Below are 6,189 nucleotides of genomic sequence, written 5' to 3' on the forward strand. Positions count from 1 at the left end.
ACTTTCCCTATCAGAGTAGCTATATTCCAGTTCCGTTCCCATTTTCCGTTCCAGTTTCTTGCTTCAAACTTGGAGCCCACAAACTATGACCCAAGTGGTCCCTTCCCTACACATAGGGGACCCAGATTCAGTTCCCAAATCCCAGGCCTCTCTCTGGCCCAATCCTGGCTGCCATGTTCATGTGAGGTTCATGTGAGGTCACACAACTGGCAGATGTGAGAGAGTTCTGTTTTTCTGTCTTCCAAATAAATAAGTAGTCTATAAAAGCTATTCTCTATATAAATACTGCCATAACATAAGACACATATGAAACATTTGTGGAAACAATTCGATGTAGGTCTGCTGTATTTCTGTTTATCTTGCCAATAAAACTGTCTATTTTCTTCAATCTTATTATTTCTTTTTTTTTAGATTGCTTTTATTGAAAACACAGATTTATGGAAAGAAAGAGATACAGACGAGAAGATCTGTGTCTGGTTCACTCTCAAAGTGGTCGCAATGGCCAGAGCTGAACTGACTGAAGGCCACGATCTCTCATGTGGGCACAGCTTGAGCCATTCTTCACTGTCTTCCGAGGCGACAAGCAGTGAGACGAATGGGCAGTGGAGCATCCAGGACATGAACTGGTACCCATATGGGATCCCACAACTTGCAATGTGAGGATTTAGCAACTAAGCCTTTGTGTCAGTGTTTTCTAGTATTTTCATCTCACTTAAAATATAGGGATTTTTAGTCAGAGATACAGAGGAAAATCTTGCATTTACTGATTTACTCAACAAATGCTGAAAAACTCCAGGTCAGCATAGACCAAGCCCATGGCCCCGAATTCAATCCACAGCTACTGTTACCTGAACTGCTACATGAGCAAGCAGATAGACTTTACAGTGACATTTGTGTATTGAAAGTTTTTGAAAATCAAATAAGCTTTTTATTATTGATCTTAAACAATAATAATAATTTTTCAAATATGTTTTGAAGTTTTATTGTCATTTCTGGTATGGATCTTATCAAACTCTAGGAGAATCATAAATTGCCCCTAACATCTATCATAGAACTTTCTTCTGTTATCAATAACTATAAAACAATGTGAGATGATGCAAGTAGCTGGAGCTAGGGCAAAATATCTAAATTTTTGCAGGTCTTGACAATATCTGTGTTTAGAGGTCACCTGTCTTTAAGGAGAACAAAATTTCATCAGAAAAGGTTAAACTGGATTTACCGTTTAGAGCTCAGTTTTCAAAATCTCTCATATCGTAAAAGAAAAATCTGATCTTAAAAATTAAATAGCCTGTCAGCAACGCCCGCATCGCCATATACCCTGAGTCGAGCAGAGGACTAGGGTTACAAAGAACACAACACACACTGGGCCATTCGTGCAAAGAGAATGCCACTTTATTGAAGTCTAGCCTGTCTTTTATACTCTCTGGTTCCTCCCAGTATTTTTCCAACATTTAAGCGGCTCTTAAGACCCTGGGGCATCCTGATAAACGGGAAGAAGGAACTTGTGGTTAACACAGGAACTAAATATATCAGGCCAAGATTGTGCATCCTGTTACCCCTTGAAAAACAAGCTAAGCTGTGGAGTTAACCCCTGGGAGACCCGGCCCTGCAATAGCCTTCTTAGATTAATTGTGCACCAATAGGAGAGCAAAGATTAAAGCCTAGATTCTCAATTCCTAACAATGCTATTTTCTAGCTATTATGAAACTATATGTAATAGTCACATATTAGTCAATATTTTGCTTCCAGTCACTTTTTTGGTATGAGTTAACCCTTTATTACTTTCAGACAATTGAAGGCATATGACAATTTCTTATCTCAGCAATTTAAACTATTTTTTTTTCTTTCTTTCTGCTTAACATTTGTGAGTGTAGTGGAAGAGTTGTAACTGTGGCAGGTTTTCCTGGCTGTGGGCCTAATATAGTTTGGCTGAGATTCGTAGGGCTGAGTTTGGTTCCACTGGACTGGGTTTTACCTCAATTTGCTTGGACAAGTAGGACTGTAGGTATCTTTCGCTCATTTTCATTTGATAGCCCAGACCCAAATGGATTTTACTATGTCAGATATGAGATTTTTATATAGAACAACTGAACAAATAAGAGCTGAACAAGCTTCTAAATTCAGTTAAATCTTCAGTTTGTAAATGAGAATGGTCCTTATCTGCCCAAGTACCCTGTTCCAACACAAGTCACACAGCCAATTCCAAAGGATGATGAGATGGGCAAACATATGCAATGTGAGAAAAAAACAAGTGCGCTGCCAAAATAAGACAAAACAAAACAAAACAAAACAAAACAAAACAAAACAAAACAAAACACCCCGCTATATGCACATTTTGTGCTTTGACTCCAATTTTGAAATCCTTATTCAAATAAAAATAAAAATGTAAGTGCCCGCATGTGTTTGACAGCAAGAATTGTCATCTCTAGACAGTCAATTTTTCTTTCCCTTCAGGAGGACCAACTTTTCCTAAATTTTATCTCTTGTGTTCTAAACCAAAAATGAAGGAAAATGTCCTCAGGGTCTGGGAATATCATTCCTAAAAGGGATTTCTAGCAAGTGATTTTAACTATCTGTTTGTTGAAAGTTGTTTTATACTGAGAAGCATATCCATCCATAGTTTAAATAAAGATGTATTTGATCACACAGTGAATTAAACAAACAGTATTGGAAATTGATTTGGCTCAACTGCAAGCCTAGATCTCTTATGCCTTGTGAGTAGAGGAAGTGGCTTCCCTTGCCCTTTGTAATTTTTCTAGTCATAGTTAAGTAGCAAATAGTGATTAAGGGTTAAAGAAAGTATCTTTCACTCCAGAATAGATATTATTCATATATTTCCTAATGTGGTAAAGGAATACTCTGTGAGTAAAGTTCAAACTGATCATTTATCTAGTATAAAATTCTATTTTTTCCAAGGAACATGGTTCTCCACTGAGACTGCACACTTTGTCGACACCAAGTGTTTCCTCTCTCAGATTCCACAGCTGATAGAAGAGGCATCTACACTCCTCATTCTGTTACTATTATCATGATTAATAAACTCTTAATCTCCTCACATCTTCTGCTGTCTTCGAAGAAAATGTGGCAGGGTAACATGTTCATGTGGAAAGGAGTATAAAATTCTACATCCTTCAGTGTTCTCTACAATGATAAATATGTCTGTAAATTCATGAGAGCTCCAGCCAGGTAGAGAACATGTCAACGAAATACCACTAATGTAAATCAGAATATTTCAGGCATGGACTTCTTGCTTCGAATTGGCTCAATTCCACCCTTTACAATCATTTGTGGAGTGAATCAGCTCACCTCTATCCATAAATCTGATCTGCCTTTCCATTAATAATAATAACACATCTTTTTTTTTTAATTGAAGTCCTTTATGTACAAAGAGCCGTCACGATTTTCCAAAGAGCTGATATCTTGCAGCATCCATTCAAGGAACATGACTTAATCCAACCTGATGGAGCCGATATCCTTGCCGTACTGGCGGAAACGCTGGCGGCACGTGTTCAGGCCGTATTTCCGGATCAGACCGTGTGGGTTCGAGAATGCTCGGCAAGCGCAGAGGCCTGCACAAATTCGCGTGGGTGACTCCAGTAGAGCTGCTGGTGACGCATCTTGTCCTCACTGGAGTGAAGAGGGGAAAGGAAAATAATAATAAATCTTTTAAAAAAAGAACTTGAAGTCTCATTTTGATTCTCCGTCATTGAATTCACAAACTTAATTTTCTCCTTCCTTCTATAGTCCCCTTCCTTTCATTTCAAATGAAATAAAAGTTTCATTTCCCACACGCATCGGTTCTTTTCCCTGTTCCTTATCAAAAGTATACACTGCTTTCCTTAGGAATATCTAGTCAAAGAAAGCAAACAGGAGATGAGGGCTGGCACGGTAGCTCATCCTCAGACTGCAAGTGCCAGCATCATCAGGGAGGTCATATTTTGCTTGTCATGCAGCTCTCTGCTTACGATCCGAGAAAGCAGTCAATGATTGTCCAAGCCCTTGGGCCTCTGCACCCAGCTGGAAAAATAGAGGAGCCTTTTGGTACCTGACTTTGGATTAGCTCAGCTCCAGCCATTGTGTCCATCTGGGGAATGAATCAGCAGATGGAAGCTCTCCCTCTCTCTGTCTCTCCTCCCTGTACATTTGCAAGCCAAGTAAAAGTTGATAAATATTTAAAATATATAATCATGATGAATTAAAATTGATGTAAAATAAAACAAACAAAAAGTCCATTGCTGAACATTTTCTTCCAGCTAAAACTAACCTGCAGAATTTGTCTACACTCATGTTTAGTAAAAAGGAATAGATAATCAGCTTTCTAATTTTTTCTCTTTCATTGATTCTTTGACTCATCATTCCAACAGTCATCCAGTTAATATTAATAATTAAAAGATTTATTTAATTATAATGGAAAATCACATCAGAGTAGCGTAGAGAAGGAGAGACAAAGATCTTCAGTCCTCTGATTAATTCCCAAAATGACCACAACAGCCAGAGTTAAGCCAATCTGAAGCCAGAAGCCAGGAGTTTCTTCTGGGGATCCCATGTGGGTTCAGGGTCTGAAGAATTTGGCACCCCCTTTCCCCGTTCCCAGTTATTAACTAGGGAGCTAGACTGAAAGTGGAGCTTCTGGGACATGGAGTGGTGCCCATATGCAATCCCAGTGCTTGCAAGGTGAGGATTTAGCCACCGAGCCATCATGCTGTCCCCAACGTCAATAAACGATGCTATCTACACAATAGCACTTCACAGAAACACAATTGGAATTTAAAAATAAATTTAATATTATGCAAGATTTTGAAATATGTGCACAATGTTAAACATGAATGTTTAGAGACCGTGTATGCAATCAATGCATATCCTTTAATTTAAAATTTTTATTTCTTCTAAGTATTGAAATATTCTCAGACACTTTTTTTCTTTATATTTTCAATATTGTGGCCATCCTTCTATTCCAGGTACCTTCTCTGACTGGTCATCTTTTCATCTTGATCAGCTCAATCACTTAAGATGCAGGTCTTCAATGCATCATCACCTACACTCATCTAACTTTGCCTCGTATTCTGTGAAACCATGCTCTGTTACGGCTCCACCTTCCATACAGGAATGGAGTACTGATCAGTCTGTCTGCACAGCATTTGGTGTTGCCACTTTTAAAGTTAAGCTTATCCGTTCTTTTAAGCATATTGTAGTCCTTTATATTTTTATTGTGATTTTAATTTTCATTTCCACAATGACTACAGACATTGAGAAATTTTGTTATCATGTATTCTCCCATGTCTAATTAGATATTTTAATGTGTATTGGGTATTGAGTTACTCATATACAGAGTAGCCAGAAGCTCTGTGTTATGTATACAGATAGAAACCCAGTTTGAAACTTGTTTTTTTCCTTGTCTTCCACAGATCTGCTATAGGTAAAGCAACTTAAATTTTGATGAGCATTGCTTGCCAATTTTCTTTTGTGTCTATCATACTTTTACAGTTAAATAAAATAACTCAAGGCTGGCTATCAGTCCTGCAGACTTTGTCAAAGGGTTTTTTCTCTAACAGTTGATTTTTTGTAAATTTTACATCAATGAGACTAAGCAAGTTGATAGAGTTCACTTCCTGCAGTCCGTTCTGCAGCTCCTAGCCGAGAGCTGAGCCTTCCCTCCCACGTAATGCAAATATGGCTTTGTGTGCTAGTCTCCATTGCTCCCCTCCCTCGGTGCAAAGAAGATCCAGTGACAGATGAATGCTGGTGTTTCACTTTTCACAGGAAAAGAGTTCGCAGGAACATAAGGGCAAGGAACTTCTAAGCCATCGATTTGCAACCTCTATGGTGACTCAGGACTTGAGCAGTTTAGTTAGACTGATCAGAAAACTGAAAATCACACGCACACCATTTTTCAATAATGTGAACATCAATTTCAAATAAGTATATAATGCCAAAAACAACAACAAAATAATCAAGGCAACAGTGCTTTTAAGGTGGAATTGTTAAGTGGTGAAATATAAATAAAATGGGCCCGGTGCGGTAGCCTAGCAGCTAAAGTCCTCATCTTGAATGCGTCGGGATTTCAGGTGGGTGCCAGTTCTAATCCCATCCACTTCCAGCTTCACTTCCCATCCAGCTCCCTGCTTGTGGCCTGGGAAAGCAGTAGAGATGGCCCAAAGCCTTGGGACCCTGCACCCTTGTGGGAGACCC

The 6,189-nt window shown here is 38.8% G+C and overlaps 1 pseudogene; it reads right to left on the minus strand.

Moving 5' to 3' along the window:
* Positions 1 to 3,396: 3,396 nt before the first annotated feature.
* LOC118758006 (small ribosomal subunit protein uS14-like) lies at positions 3,397 to 3,626 on the minus strand (annotated as a pseudogene).
* Positions 3,627 to 6,189: the final 2,563 nt, after the last annotated feature.

This window comes from Ochotona princeps, chromosome 12 (genome assembly GCF_030435755.1).
Source record: "Ochotona princeps isolate mOchPri1 chromosome 12, mOchPri1.hap1, whole genome shotgun sequence".
In the NCBI taxonomy this organism is placed as follows: domain Eukaryota; kingdom Metazoa; phylum Chordata; class Mammalia; order Lagomorpha; family Ochotonidae; genus Ochotona; species Ochotona princeps.